Genomic DNA, 16,343 nt, shown 5'->3' with positions numbered 1-16,343 from the left:
TGAAAGAGGAGAGCGCAAAATATGGTCTGAGGCTCAACATCAAAAAAACGAAGATCATGGCCACTGGTCCCATTACCTCCTGGCAAATAGAAGGGGAAGAAATGGAGGCAGTGAGAGATTTTACTTTCTTGGGCTCCATGATCACTGCAGATGGTGACAGCAGCCACGAAATTAAAAGACGCCTGCTTCTTGGGAGAAGGGCAATGACAGGCCTAGACAGCATCTTGAGAAGTAGAGACGTCACCTTGCCAACAAAGGTCCGTATAGTTAAAGCCATGGTTTTCCCAGTAGTGATGTATGGAAGTGAGAGCTGGACCATAAAGAAGGCTGATCGCCGAAGAATTGATGCTTTTGAATTATGGTGCTGGAGAAGACTCTTGAGAGTCCCATGGACTGCAAGAAGATCAAACGCATCCATTCTTAATGAAATCAGCCCTGAGTGCTCACTGGAAGGACAGATCGTGAAGCTGAGGCTCCAGTACTTTGGCCACCTCATGAGAAGAGAAGACTCCCTGGAGAAGACACTGATGCTGGGAAAGATGGAGGGCACAAGGAGAAGGGGGCGACAGAGGATGAGATGGTTGGATAGTGTTCTCGAAGCCACAAACATGAGTCTGACCAAACTGCGGGAGGTAGTGGAGGACAGAGGTGCCTGGCGTGCTCTGGTCCATGGGGTCACGAAGAGTCGGACACGACTAAACGACTAAACAACAACAACAAGCAGAGGCTTGACAACCATATGTCAGGAGTGCTCTGATGGTGTTTCCTGCTTGGCAGGGGGTTGGACTCGATGGCCCTTGTGGTCTCTTCCAACTCTATGATTCTATGATTCTTATTTGGCAGAAAATTCAGTAAAAATGAGAAGCCTAGCTTTTAAACAGCTTGTTTATTTAATATTCACTAGATGGCAGTGCAGCCTCAGTAATGGGAATTTTTAAGTACATAGCAGGTTAAAATGATTTCATCCAATATATACTAACGCCTGTTTCAAACTTTGAACATTCCATTAACAGAGAGCACTTTTGTGTCTTTATCTTACCCCAGACTTGGACTGGATATCCCTTCAAATAGAGGATGGCTGTCCTTTTTAAAGTAGTACCCATGGCCACTCAGTACTTTCAATCACTTTGAGATTTTCATATTGGCCTTTTCAGAGAGGCCAAGTAGGGTCACATTGCAATTCAATATATTAGGAGGTTCAAGAGTAGGTATTCCAATTTTTTCTAGTGCACATCCGAGTAGCTTTAGGAACACCACCTGTAAATATTGTGGAAAATATTTAAAGTACCATATTCCATGCAGGGTTGACTTAACTGTAAGGTACTCACAACATTCCTATGAGCGTTAATCGTCTTATCTGTCTAAGAAATGTATATACTGAAAGGGTTGGTAGTGTTCTGTGAAGGATTTCTCATTCCATTCTCTTTTCCCAAACTAACCCTTCATTGTTTCAGGACATTCTTTATTTCAGCTATTCTGCCATTTATGAGGTTATGCAAACTGTGCTCAGATCTGCTATGTAACTGTGTAATTCTACAGATATTTACAGCCTGTAACATTAAGGTTGGTTGTAGTGTACTTCTCATCCTATACATTAATTTTCCAGTGCTGAAAGGAATCGTAACATAATTATGACATAAGCATGCTATGTTTTGGGGGGAGGTTTACCATATGATAGAGTTTTTAAAGGTAATATTGCTAGATATAACATATAGCAGAGTGCAGAACCTGTGACTCTCTTCTGGGAAGATGGGTGTTAGGAATTCAGAAACATCTGGATGGCTGGATTTCCCTATCCCTGGCATTGATTTTACAACATTTCATCATTTTTGCATGCATGGCTAAAAACTGGGCATTGCATTTTAAAATTTCCAGCCACCTCTAAGCTTCAATTGTGCCTATTTCTCACTGTGAAACTCTAATCAAGATGAGTGAAAGATGGTGCATTAAAAAAAATCCAGTTCAAACTTAATCATCAGCCTACCTGACCATCCCATGTGCCATTTGTATCTGGCAAATAGACTGTAATGTCCCTGCATTCACTTGGGGACTTTTATCTGTTGGCTTGAGACCACAAGTCTAATTACTCACTTTACTGAAACAGAGGAGGAAAAGGAACGAAGGAAAAACATACACATACTATTCGCAGTGTTGTTGTCACACTTTTCCCTGGAATATCCATACCTACCAAGGATAATTATCTCAAAGCTTAGAATATCTTGAGAAGAGTTGACTACGTAATTACTTGCATCACAGAGGTTAAGGTGGGGGGGGGACATCTCCATGTTAAAAGTGTTTTCATCATATAGAACAATTTTCAAGAACATGGGGAGGGGACCACAGATCTGGACCTGGACTCCTTTCAGTACTTCACTCTTACATTAAAGTTATACTTGTCAGATAAAAATTAAAAACATGGAGTGCTCTGCTCCTGTGATACTTGTTGCCACCAGACCCCTGAAGAAGAAATGGAACAAGTAGGACTTGGAGCAGTTCTAATTTGGCCAGGTCCGCTCCCCCACAATGGATGACCCAGGTGACCTTCGCGCCCCCTCCCATTAAGGAATTCCAAGGCAGTCTCCTTCAGACCAGGGATCACTAGTGTAGCTTGGGGGGAGGGGTACACTGGGTGGCAATTTACCGTGGTGCCTGCAGCGCCCTGCAGCTGAGGGGGAGGCAGCAGGCGGACATGAACCCCACACCGCATTTTCGGGTGGCACAGTGTTTGCAGCTGTGGGATGTGATACGTAAGTAGCAGTCAAGTACAACATTCCTGGTTTCCCAGAGTGGACATGCGGGGGAATGTTTGCACCAGCCAGTCAAAAGCTTCATGTTTCCTCCTGGCTGGGACATACTTCCTTTGTATGTGACTAGAGGTGGGCATTCAAATCCCCGCGGCGGGGTGCACTCCTGTTGCTCGGTCCCAGCGCCTGCCAACCTAGCAGTTCGAAAGCACCCCCGGGTGCAAGTAGATAAATAGGGACCGCTTTCTAGCGGGAAGGTAAACGGCGTTTCCGTGTGCGGCTCTGGCTCGCCAGAGCAGCGATGTCACGCTGGCCACGTGACCCAGAAGTGTCTCCGGACAGCGCTGGCCCCCGGCCTCTTGAGTGAGATGGGCGCACAACCCCAGAGTCTGGCAAGACTGGCCCGTACGGGCAGGGGTACCTTTACCTTTTTAGAGGTGGTCATTACCTTACCTGTCCAGGTAACAAAAAGGACAAGGCATGCAGCACTCTCTCTCTCTTTGACTTCCTCTGTCGTTGGAGCAGCATTTAGCTAGAGATGCTCTGCCAACAGAGGACACTGGGATTATCCCCATACAGTCATACCTCATGTTGCGTTAGGTTCATGTTGCGTCTCTTCGGCTTGGGAACGCAGCAAACCCAGAAAGTGTATACTTCTGGGTTCCGCTCTGTGTGTGTGTGTGTGTGTGCGCAGAAGCGTTCTGCGGGCTTCACACATGCGCAGATGCACTCTATCGTGCCGCTCTTGTTACAGACCTTTCGGGGTGCAAATGGCACCCCGGAACAGATCAAGTCTGTAACTAGAGGTACCACTGTATGGGATAGCTCCACCTGTATATACTTTGTAACTAAGTCTGCCTTCTGGGATCCAACTGAGAACAGAATATGAGTAAACTACTTTTATATACTTTACACAAGATTGTGGAGTGTTTTAAGAGGGATATAAAGGATGTTACCAGGAACCTAATAGTGAGAGGCTTACACAAGCCTGCAACCAGCTACCCACTGTGCGTTTAAAAGGGGAATATGAAACTCTGCTAAGTAAAGGAAGTTGATAGCACAAGTTAGGAAGGATATTAATAAACAATATATCCTCTCCTGCCTTTCTGAACATTCCCATAGGCAGCGGGCAGAGTGGACTCCATGCAAGCCCCGGCTCTGCGCAGAGCACCCTGCCCAGATTGCCCCACCCTGTGGACGGCTCACCCCACCCCATGGATGGTTTGCCCCACCCATCGGGCACATCCACAGCCCCACGTGCCCGAGCAGCTAGCTATGCCACTGTCAGGGATGGAGCAAATTTGCAGGAATGTCATTCTCAAAGAACACTACAGAGCTCAAGGTTCCTTGAGGTACTGGAGATCAGGGGTGGGTGAGCTTTTTGGTCTGAGGGCCATATTCCCTCATGGGTGACCTTCTGGGGGCCACATGCCAGTGGTGGGTGGGGTCAAAAGTGGGCAGAACAAGGGACAAAAATTGGGCAGAGACCAATAGATGACTCTTAGGTTTGTACAGTAGGTGGCATTCCAGCTATGTGTATCCAGGCAAGGAAGAGGCTTTGTCAGAGTTAAGGTACATTCTAGCCAGGGAAATGCACTTGAAGGCCCTTGCTGGGGACATGGTGCTAGTAAGACAATCCTGGACTATATGGACTTTTTCATTCATAAGCCAGTTTCCTGTGTACCTATCTTAGCTGTAACAAGTGGGGCTACTCCAGAACTATTTGGGAGCAAGTGCTTTGAAGAATACAGCCTGTGTGAGAAAGAGGAGTCCCTTCATCCACATTTGTAGATGATGCAAGTTCAAGACCCCACCAGTAATTATAGCTATTTGTAAAGCCACAAACTACATCAAACACCTGCCTCATTTACAGGAAAAAGAAACCACTTACTAGGGATAACATTTTCTAGGATACGTACAGTATTAGCAATTTCATTTGCAATGATTTCATTTAACAATAGTTCACAGTAAATCACTTCCAGAAAGGCACACACAAGGAAATGGGAGTTTGGTCATCTAATGTAGCACACACACAAAAGCTCTCTAATGCAATTTTGAAATGCTTTTCTGCTGTGGCCATTTATTCCTATTCTAGGCTAAACTGTGCACCGTTTAACCATCCCACTCATTGGAAAATGAATTTTCCCAAGCATCATACTGTCATTAGCAATGGCAAGAAGCAAATGGTTCACAAATTTATTGACAGCTGCACAAATTATTATAGCTAGGAAGTGGAAGGGGCAAGCAGAATATAAAATGGAAGAATGGTATAAAAAGGTGTGGGATATACCTATTAATGATAAATTAACATGTGCCATTAAAGTAAGATGGGGAATTTGCAGGAGAAGGATTTTGAGGAGATATGGAAGGTGTTTGTAGAATTAGTACTGTTAAAATGGAAAGGGGTCAAACCATTGCAAGAGGTGTTGAAATTTTGGGAAGTTGGATACTTACAAGGGAATGGTCTCGGTGGTGGGGTGCACATTTTTATTCTTATTTATTTATGATTATTACTTTGTAAAAAGAAAGAAAAGAACCAAAACAGACACATGTAATGTGAGGTGTATGGAACAAAATAAATACACATAGGAAGTTGCTTTAGATTGAGTCAGGCAATTGGTTCATCTAGCTCAGTCTTGTCTACACTGATCGGCAGGTGCCCAATCAGACTTTCAGACAGGAGTCTTTTCCAGGCCTAGCTGGAGACGTCAGTGATTGAATCTGTGACCTCATGTGTGCAAACCATTTCTTCTGCCATTGTGCTACAGCCCTCCAGTCTTGTGGAGTTCCACACGGTAGGCATCATGTTTAAACTGGGCCACTGGTATAGCGTGTTCTCTCTAACAGAGAGCACGTGTTGCAGTTGGGGGAACAGGCCACCCTGTCATGACTAGGCAAATTTGGTATGGAACCCTAGCCTTAAGGGGTTAATTGGGTTGCTGGGGAATTTTGGTTGTTGCCAATTCGGAGGAGGGGTCAGAGGCTTTAAATATAGGGGCCAGACGATGGGACGTCCTCTTGGCTGTTTTGCACCGGATCACATGGAGCACTTGGACAATCTTCTCATTGTCTGGTTACATTTCTTTATTTCTGTATTTCCCCTTTCTTTTTAATCCTCTCTAGTCCCTTAAATAACTTAATTCCCCCCTTTTCCTGTTCAATTTCTCACCCCACCCCTTACCCTGCCCTGTGGGAAGATTCTCCCTGTATCTATGGCTTGCCTTTCCCAATAGGGAGAGAGCCCCCGTTAGGGGCTTTCTTTCGCAAAAAGGTTTCCCCCATTTCTCTTGTTGAAATTGTGGGGCTAGTCAGGGCTGTTCCCAGCTTAGCTGGAATCACTTTCGTTTATAGTATCCCCAAAGGTTGGCTTTATTTTGAGTGTGTGCAGCGCTGTTGGCCAAATTTTAAGCTAGCCCTGGGCGGGAGCACTATTTTGAGTTCCTTTAATATTGCTATGAGACTAAGATTCTCGAGCAGAAGCAGGGAGGCCTATTCAGCCTGCACATAACTTCCAAGCCTAAGTCTGCTACAGGTAGCAGTTAATTGTTAAGTCTCTGTGACACGTGACTCATTCTCGCTATAGGAATGTATCTGCTTGCAGGCCCAGTTGCTGCTAATATATTTCTGAGGCAGACAGAGGGCCCCAGGGGCTCCCTGTGCCTCCAAGGACTATGAGCACTCTGTATATGCTCTTGAACTATGCTGTTTCTGAACAAGTTTATTTTCTTTAAGTTTGTTTTGCCCTGATAGTGGCGACTGCCATTTTAGAGACGAGCCATTGTGGCTTAGTGGCTAAAGTATAGGACTAGGACCTGGGAGACAGGGTTCATATCCCCCTCTTAGCCATTGTTATAACAAAACAAAACAAACTGCTCCTTTTGGGCTATTCTGTTGCTGGGTAGTTCGGCCCATTCATGATAAAAGAACTTTGGGTTTTCTTGAAGGGGTGTTTCCCTCTAAAAGGGCAAACAGGGGTACCTGGACAAGCTGTGGGCTACCTCAACTCTGCTATTTCAGTGGAAACATTTATGCCTGGCCTAGCAGGTGATCCTAGGGCTTTGCCCTAGAATTTAATGGCCTGGAAGCGTTTCCGGCCTGAATAGTGTCCCCATGTGGTCCATGAAGCATTGGTTTCACTGGGTCAGCACATAGTGCTGGTAATGCCTAGGTTGCAGGATTGGTCCCTGTATGGGACAGCTGCATGCTCCCCCATTGCTCTACCTGGACACTTAGGCCCTTTTGGTGGTTACCTCACTGCGAGGGATGTAATGTGCGCCACGTTTGCAATATGCAAGTGGGAGAAAGCACCTTTGCGTGCCCGCATTGCAGTTTGCTCTGTGCGTTGCAGGGCACGGGCTGCAATTGCATTGCGTGAGAGATTTGCAGTTGCATTGCACGGAGGGTGTGTGCATTGCATGGAGGGTGTGTGTGCATTGCACGGAGTGTGTAGTTGCATTGTAAGGAAGGTGTGGTTTCATTGCACGGAGTGTGTGCATGTGCATTGCACGGAGTGTGTAGTTGCATTGCACGGAGTGTGTGTGCATTGCATGGAGGGTGTAGTTGCATTGCACAGTGTTTTTTGCATTGCACGGAGTGTGTGTGCATTGCACGGAGTGTGTAGTTGCATTGAACGGAGGGTGTGTGCAGTGCACGGAGTGTGTAGTTGCATTGCACCAAGTGTGTAGTTGTATTGCATGGAGTGTAGTTGCATTGCATGGACTGTAGTTGCATTGCATGAAGTGTGTGTGCATTGCAGGGAGTGTGTTTTGCATTGCACAGAGTGTGTAGTTGCATTGCACGGAGGGTTTGTGTGTGCATTGCACGGAGTGTGTAGTTGCATTGCATGGAGCGTGTTTTTTGCATTGCACGGAGTGTGTAGTTGCATTGCACGGAGTGTGTAGTTGCATTGCATGGAGTGTGTGTGCACTGCACGGAGTGTGTAGTTGCATTGCACGGAGCGTGTAGTTGCATTGAACCGAGTGTGTAGTTGCATTGCACGGAGGGTTTGTGTGTGCATTGCACAGGGTGTGTAGTTGCATTGCATGGAGCGTGGTTTTTGCATTGCACGGAGTGTGGTTTTTGCATTGCACGGAGTGTGTAGTTGCATTGCATGGAGTGTGTGTCTGAAAAGGAAGCTGGCTTGGCGGCAGCTTTGTCGGGACTTCTTTAGGGGTTCTGGCCAGCGTCAGCCCTGTAAATTTACATATCATGATGGCAGCACAGGATGCCCCCTGCCCAAGCAGGGGCTGGAAGCTGGCAAGCAATAGCCCAAAACCTTTTTGCCCATATTCCCATTTTATTTAGGGATTCAGTTGGATATCGTTGCTAAAACATACCACTTGCCTATGGAGAAGCTGTCTGCCTTGAAGGAAGTTGTTTTGTAATACTTCCTCTGTAGCAAGTGATGCTTCATCAGATCCGATCTTGCTGGGTCACTTAATTAATCTTCCCACTAGGCCAGGCTGCCTGCGGCCTGAGGTCCCCTTACCTTTGTGTACGCCTACCAAGTGTGGTGAAGGCAGATATCAGGCGATGGTAGCAATTCCTGAATGTATGCAATAGTAGTTCGCCATGGCAGGATACCTTGAACCCGCACAGGGATTTTCAGGTTCATGCTGGTGCTGCTGGATCTTTGCCCTTTGGTTTTTATTTCAAGGGCTGCTGGTGTGCAAAGCTATGGCCTCAAGCCCGGTGTGGTGAGGCAATCATGTGACATAACTTTTCTTGAGTTTTCCCCATTGTAGTAGCAGTTCACATGTGGCCCGAGGAGTTCAGTGACCATCGGATCTGCTTTTGGTTTGATAACCAGGTAGTGGTGAGCGTCTTGGCAAAACAGTCCTCACGCTCTAGCACAGTCTCTGCCCCTCCGCTCATGCTTTCGAGCTGCGCCGCTTAAGGTTTAATACTGTGCTTTCTACTCTCCAAATTACGGGATCCTCTAATGATGTCGCTGACACTCTATCCCATTTTCAGATGAAGCGCTTCAGATCCTGGGCTCCAGACTCAGCTATTGCCAGACTTTTCCAGACCACCTGTGGCATTTTGACAACAATTAGTAATTACAGAGAGCAGCAGCTTCCATTTCCCCTTCTGCTTTTAGCTCTTATGGGAAGGCCTGGATGGATTTCTTAGCCTTAAGCTGGCAGTCCTCGGCCATTCAGATGAATTGACCCCCATCCTCTGAGCAGATCCGGCAGTATTTGGTCCACCTGCTGCAGATTGGGCATGCGGTTATAACTATCAGAATTCAGTCCACTGCAATGTCTGTTACACTGAAGCTTTATTTTTCAGAGACCCTTGTATAAAGTTTGTAGTGCGCAGGGCCTTGGAAGGTTGGAATAGGCTCCAACCTCATAGGACAGTGGGCAGGAAGTCGGTCAATTTTTACCTATGCAGTATCTGCAACAAGTTAAAACTTGTCTGCTGGTTAAAGATCAAGGCTAGACTCCTTTCAGTAGTCCATTGCATTTTTGCACTGAGGGTTGGGAAAATGGTTGTTGGAGCCAGCACGGGGCTGAGAGTCTGGAGGCTTATTGCTTCAGGACTTTTCCTTATCCTTTGGAGCTTGTCATTAGAGTTGGGAACTCAAAAACAGACTTAGTGGGCAGGAGTGCCACAATCAGGCTTCCCGCCACAGGTGAGGAGGGCCCTTGCCCGGTTATGGATAACAGAATATTTGGCTTTTCGTTCCTCTGGGGGCTGGCCCGCTCCTAGTGCATGAAAATGGGTTCCCGTTAGCCAGGCATCAATGTGCTTACGTCGTGCACCAGTTATTACGGCCTGCGGCTTGCTTACCGCTGAACACGCCTCATTCCTTACGATTAGGTGCTGCAGCAAAGGCTGCACACTGGGGGCCTGTCAGGAGACAGGATTGTGAATACGGGTCATTGGAAGTCTGACGCTGACAAGGGTTATATCAGGAAGTGTCACAATGATGTCTGTGCTGATGCTTGTATGTTATTTCCTTTTTTCATAGGAGCAGCTGTGCACATTTGGGCCACAGCATTGTACATTAGGCTGGCAAGCATGATGACGAGTTTGGACTGGGGCGCCATCTCAGTCTTCCTGCCCATGTGAACATATACTGGATGTCCAGATGGGGAATGCTTTGTGAGGAGATACTTCCTTTGGTGCGGTCGAGTGTGACCTGTGCAGGTCCTCCCGCAGTGCTGGTAGTACAGCTGGGCGAGAATGTTTGCTGTATTCCTCCAGCATAAGTCTGCATCCCTGCATGCAAGAGGGCTTGGATTGAGTTGATGGCAGCTCTCCCTGGACTCAAAATAATTTAAGGCATTGGTTCAAGGTGCTCTGGAGGGGGGGATTGGAGCACCTGTCCCCTCCAATGCGCAAAGATATTCCATTAAGGGAATCCAAGGATTCGCCATGCTGTTGTCGACCCCTTTCGAGGGGTGGGGCCACGCAAGAGTCCCTGGGAGCATTTGGGGGTGAGCTTGAGTCTGATCCTGGTTCATTGCTCCCCCACGCTGTTATTTGTACTGACGATATGGTGGGGCCCAGTCGTCAGTGCTGCCCTGCTGAGGTCAGGTGCAGCTAGTCGGGAACCAATGCCTAGACAAACTACCAACGAGCAGGCCAGAAAGCATGTTAATAAGGCGGTGGACAATAGAATAAAATTAATAAAGTAAATAAAATAAAATAGCAAATAAAATAAAATAGGTCCTTGCTTTAGGTGGTTCTGTAATATTGCACCCTGCTATTTTCTTCAAGGCTGTTGCCCTCTTTAGGGCAGATGGGGCGCATCTTTCCCCTATGGGGAACGACACCTGGCGGGATGCGATTGCCTTGGGATTCATTGCTCCCCCACAATGTTTGCTGGTACTGACGATATGGTGGGGCCCAGTCGTCAGTGCTGCCCTGCTGCGGTCAGGTGCAGCTGGTCGGGAACCAATGCCTAGACAAACTACCACCGGGAAGGCCGGAAAGCATGTTAATAAGGCAGTGGAAATAAGATACAGGTCGTTGGAAATTGAATGCATTCAAAGGTTATGTTTGTTAACATTATTGGTGTCTTACAATTTTTTGCTTGTTTTATCTTAGGTTTAGCAGCTGTCTGCATCTGGATGGTGGGGCACAGCCTCATGCATTGGGCTGGCATCAGTGCACGGCAGTCCGGATTGGGACCGGGTCTTGGCCTTCCTCCACATGTGCAGTTGCCTTGGCTGTCCAGACGGGGAATGCGCCGGCCAGAATTCCTGCCAATGATTCGGAGGCAGGTGCTGCTGGAAGGGCCGCCCACTGCTGTTGGGGTGCAGCTGGGTGAGAACGACCTGGTTTCCATGGACTGTTTTTTCACCACGTGCTGCAATTTTGGGTGACCTGGAGAAGCTGCGGGCAGTGGTGCCGACAGCAAAAATATTTTGGTCAAAGCTTTTGCAACGGTGCATTTGGAGGGGCAGTCGTTGCCCAGCCGCCACTGAAAGGGCCAGAAAACGCATCAACTCCGCTGTATCTAAAAAGATCGTTGAGCTGGGTGGAGATGTGATTTTTCACCCTGAGATTCTTTTTCAGGCGCCATCCTTTTTCCGAGCTGATGGCGTGCACCTTTCTGCTTCTGGGAATGAGGCTTGGATAGGTGCGGTGGTGGCCAAGCTGAGGTCTTGGCTGGGGCTGTGAGTGGTTTGGCGGTGAGCTGTGGGCTCCATGGCAGTTAGGCATTGGTTAAATTGGTGCTTGGAGGGGTAAGTGCCTATCCCTCCAAATGATGCGGAAAGGGAATTCCGTTAAAGGAATCCAGGGGCTTGCCATTCTTTTCGTCCTTGTCCGTGGAGCCGGACTTGGGCCGTGCAAGCCCCACAGGAACATGAGGGTGAGAGGTGAGGGTCTGATTCCCAGCTTCATTTCTCACCCAATACTTGTTTCCCACGCTGGCTTCCGTTGGTGTCCGGAAGGGCCAGCTCTGTCCTTGGGGGGCAAGGACAGATAGTCATAACCAATGCCTAAGCAACCACTCACATTTTTTGTATTTGAATAAAGTTTTGGCCAAAAATTATGCCAAAAACCTTAAACAAAAATTGAAGTGTGAAGTATGAATTATTTTGGGGGGTGGCACTGTGGGACTCAACACGCAACTACACATGCAGTGGAAGCTACCAATATGGCGTGCACCCACATCACAGATTGTTGTTGTTGTTGTTTAGTCATTTAGTCGTGTCCGACTCTTCGTGACCCCATTGACCAGAGCATGCCAGGCTCACAGATTGTAAGTACCTACTAATACTTCAGCTGAAGGAACCATAACCAGAGTTAAATATGGCACCAATCATACAGAATCCAATGGAACAACACATTCCTATACATGTCTTCTCAGAAATAAGTCCCACTGAGTTCAGTTGTGCTTATTCCCAGGTAAATGGGAATAGAAATGCACCCTTTTTAACATGCCTTGTATCATCAGACACAAGTGTTCAGTGGTAAGAGAAGACCTTTTGCTAAACTGCACCAAGTAACTTCTGCTCATTTGCTCCCAATATGCAAAAACTGCATTAACTGATGAAAGAGTAGACTGATTTTACTGACCTATCTCACAGTGGTAGCCTATCCATTCCTCTGGACAAAGGCATAAGCGATCTGGACAGATTCCATTGTTTTGGCAAAAGCATGGAGGTTCTGCTGGAGGTGTTGTATCTGTTCAAAGAAAATGTAAACATGAAACAAAGAAAATGGCTCTTGCAAAGATTGTACGAAGATATATATCCTTTATTATACTTGTAGGCATGGCAGGAAATAAGAGCATTCCATGTCTCAAGGCTATTGCTCTCACAGCAATGAGAAAAGGATGCCACATAAGCCCCCCTGTCTAAAATGTCCCACCATTGCATCACCACACCATAACATTGCTAATGTAATGTGGTGAAAGTTGCCTGATCTTATTCTACAATGCACCTAAGCATGGTTTAAAAAAAATAATCAGCAGATCAAGAGCTCTGTTGATTCAACGCTTGTAAAAGATCAAAGGGCAAAATGCCTCTCATACACCATAGCAACTATTGTAGTCAATACTTTATCATCTTTCTCTGACAGCGCAACAGCCATGTGACATATGTGGTTGTTTTTCCAATAGGGAACAGAGGCTGAAGGACAGAGATGTCTACAGAATCACTGAATGAGTCCATGAGAGAGACTGAATATAAACTGAGCCAGGGGAGTTGCTAGGTACTTAAAGAACTAGGGGCCCAGGCCTGAGCTGGGACACAAAGGTGCATAAATATATGTGTACAAAGCTGCTCACATAGCAGACTTCCACTTGCACAGTGGATCTTTCCTCTCCTCTCCTCATCCTCATAATCTGCTCTAGGGGGTTGCCAGACCTTTGTGGCAACTTTTGGAGGAGGTTGGGAGGAAGAGAGGAATGAGAAGTCTCACTGTGTGTACAGAATTCCTATTGTGTTGCATTTATATATGTATGTAATTATTTATATTTTTTACATTTATAGCCCACCTTTTCTCCAAGTTGCTCAAGGTGGCGTACAAACATGGCGGTCCCTCTCCCCCATTTTATCTTCACAAAAACTCCTCTGAGGTGGGTTAGACTGAGATTCTGGGTCACCTAGAGAGCTTTGTGGACGAGTGTCCATTTGACCCCTGGGGTTGTATCCAACTAAGTTCTGCTCAGAGCAGACCCATTGAAATGAATGTCCCTTAGGCATGTTAATTAATTTCAACTGGCCTACCCCGAGTAGAACTAGCATTGCCTACAACCCCTATTCCCTCCAGGTCCCACTTTGACACTCTAACCACCGGCTAGAACCAATACAGTGCCCTGTGGCAAATTGCTGTGTGCCTGGTTGTGCAGTAATCAATGTAATTTTTTTTTTTTTTTTTACAAGGAAGGAAGAGGCAGGAGATCAGGGGTAGAGCACAGAAAGCTTAAGGCTCAGGTCCTCTGGACTGGCAACACCCTTGACTCCAGCTCTCCCAGATCCAGCTCTGTATCTCAATTCATTCAGCCACAATGTTCCTACTGGTGTTCATTCTACTATAGTGTTTCCATGGCTGGTTGCAATCACTTTTGGCAGAAACAGTAAGAATATTGGATTTCAAGGATAGTTATATCCTAATACTTCTGTATTTTGTACAGTTGCGTTTTTCAAGTATATGCATGGGTTAAACTACAGATATTTTTGTACCTGTTTATAGAAATATTTATATGTCACCAACTACAATAGGTAGTTATTTCTTTGACATCAGATGTCAAAGAAATTATCAGCTATCTGATGTTTAGAAGACATCTGAAGGCAGCCCTGATTAGGGAAGTTTTTAATAAGTGATGTTTTAATGTATTTTTAATCTTTTGTTTATGCCCAGATGGGTCGGGTATAAATAATAATAATAATAATAATAATAATAATAATAAATTATTATTATTATTATTATTATTATTATTATTATCAAGGTGATGTACGTAAGTATAAAAACACATTAATGCGATAACATCAAAATATAGCACAGCATCCATTAGAAACTTTTTAGCAACTATCAAATATGCACAACACAGTTCAAATATGCATAACAAAGTATGCATTATGTTATATTCATTCATTCATTCATTCACTCACTTTATCTCCCTTCCTCCCAAAGGAGCCCAGGGGAGCAAACAAGTGACAAAACAAGAAAAACCATGTTTAACACAACTTTGAATCAATTGCATTCCAGGTGCAGACAATGAAAGATCTCTGCTTAGAAGCTTGTTGGAAGAGGAAAGTCTTTAGTAGGAACCGAAAAGACAGCAAACATGACACCTGTTAATATTTAACAGGCGGGAAATCCACAGAGTAGTTGCTACAACACCAAAGCTTCAGTTCCTGCTTTGTGCAGTACAGGCCTCCTGATAAGATCAGATCCCCACAGGCAGAGTGCAGTGATCAAATGGGTATATAAAGGGTGAAACAATCTTTCAGGTATTGTAGATCTAGTGTTGCAGCTTATGATACAGTAACATATACAGCAATCCTTCCAGATGCCATAGGCAGTTAACCTTGTATAAAAGCCTAAGACTAACTGAAAAAAGTAAATGGACATTCTAACAAGCAAATTGCTGAGTCTGCCATCCTAAACATACAGTTTTGTGCCACCCCAACTTCTGAGCAGCAGCGGTTCCAGGCACTAACCCAGGGTTCGGTTTTCTTGGAGTAAGGGACAGCAGAGACTCTGGGGTCTTTATGATATATGGTTTATTTACACATATATACAACCTGAGCCTGCGTTGGAAGGGCTCACAGCATTAACACCCTGTCAAGAAGGTCTTGCTTCTCCCATAGTCACAACCTTGTCTTCAAGCAGAAGTCAAGCATGGCTCTGTTTTCTGATTTCTGCCTGCTTCTAGCCCAGCTCTCTCTCACAACTCTGGATTTACCTTTCTCAGCGCCAGCCAGGTGAGAGAGGATGACATCTATGTGCCCTCTGGCACAGAGCAGCTTCCTCTGTTAGACTAAAGACTGTACTTAGGCGGTAACTATGGCCCTTGCCTGGCTAATTCAACAATGGAATCGTCCATTAGATGTTAACCCTTGCTGGATCCAGGAATTAGAAGGGATTCGAGCCTCATGCAGCCTAACCTGCACACACATAACCTGCCAACTCACAACAGTACTTCATAGGCTCTGTGGAACACTGCAGGGCACACTTCCAAAGAAACATAGTTAGGAGCCATCTGTTGATCAGATAAATTAAATCCATCCAAGCAAGCCAGCACACTGTGTAGAACATCCTGTTACATACATAAGTTAATTCAAATAATAATAAAAAACGCTTCCGCAACACACTTCTGATTTAACAGCCAGTACTACTAGCCATGAGCTCACAATTCTTATCTTAAATCAGGTAGGTAGACTGAAACTTACAGAGAGTTCTTTATTTACCTGATGCAAACCTGATAAGGAGCTCCCAAATGCATAGTGCCCAAAGGACAATGATCCCTGTGGCACAAAAAATGCCAGTGACGGTTTTCAGGCCGGGCCGCTATGAAGGCATACAGTGTTGTAGCAGGTACCCTCTCCTGCTTTATTGGGGAGCTTATGCTCCACATTTCCTTGTTGTTGTTGTTTAGTTGTTTAGTCGTGTCCGACTCTTCGTGACCCCATGGACCAGAGCACGCCAGGCACTCCTGTCTTCCACTGCCTCCCACAGTTTGGTCAAACTCATGCTGGTAGCTTCGAGAACAATGTCCAACCATCTTGTCCTCTGTTGTCCCCTTCTCCTTGTGCCCTCCATCTTTCCCAACATCAGGGTCTTTTCCAGGGAGTCTTCTCTTCTCATGATGTGGCCAAAGTATTGGAGCCTCAGCTTCACGATCTGTCCTTCCAGTGAGCACTCAGGGCTGATTTCCTTAAGAATGGATAGGTTTGATCTTCTTGCAGTCCATGGGACTCTCAAGAGTCTCCTCCAGCACCATAATTCAAAAGCATAAATTCTTCGGCGATCAGCCTTCTTTATGGTCCAGCTCTCACTTGCATACATCACTACTGGGAAAACAATAGCTTTAACTATACGGACATTTGTTTGCAAGGTGATGTCTCTGCTTTTTAAGATGCTGTCTAGGTTTGTCATTTCCTTGTTATCAATCAGCTATTAACTACTTCT

The 16,343-nt window shown here is 45.8% G+C and overlaps 1 long non-coding RNA gene across 1 annotated transcript; it reads right to left on the bottom strand.

The window, feature by feature from the left end:
- Positions 1-1,117: 1,117 nt before the first annotated feature.
- On the bottom strand, positions 1,118-15,738 carry LOC128412814 (uncharacterized). The gene is made up of 3 exons (XR_008330163.1): positions 15,623-15,738; positions 12,282-12,389; positions 1,118-1,257 (listed from the first exon to the last, which is right to left on the bottom strand). It is a non-coding gene; the product is annotated as an uncharacterized LOC128412814 (long non-coding RNA).
- Positions 15,739-16,343: the final 605 nt, after the last annotated feature.

The sequence above is a fragment of the Podarcis raffonei genome, chromosome 4 (genome assembly GCF_027172205.1).
Source record: "Podarcis raffonei isolate rPodRaf1 chromosome 4, rPodRaf1.pri, whole genome shotgun sequence".
NCBI lineage: Eukaryota > Metazoa > Chordata > Lepidosauria > Squamata > Lacertidae > Podarcis > Podarcis raffonei.
The sequence above is the reverse complement of the archived record's forward strand: the minus strand, read 5'-3'. Positions and strand labels throughout refer to the sequence as shown.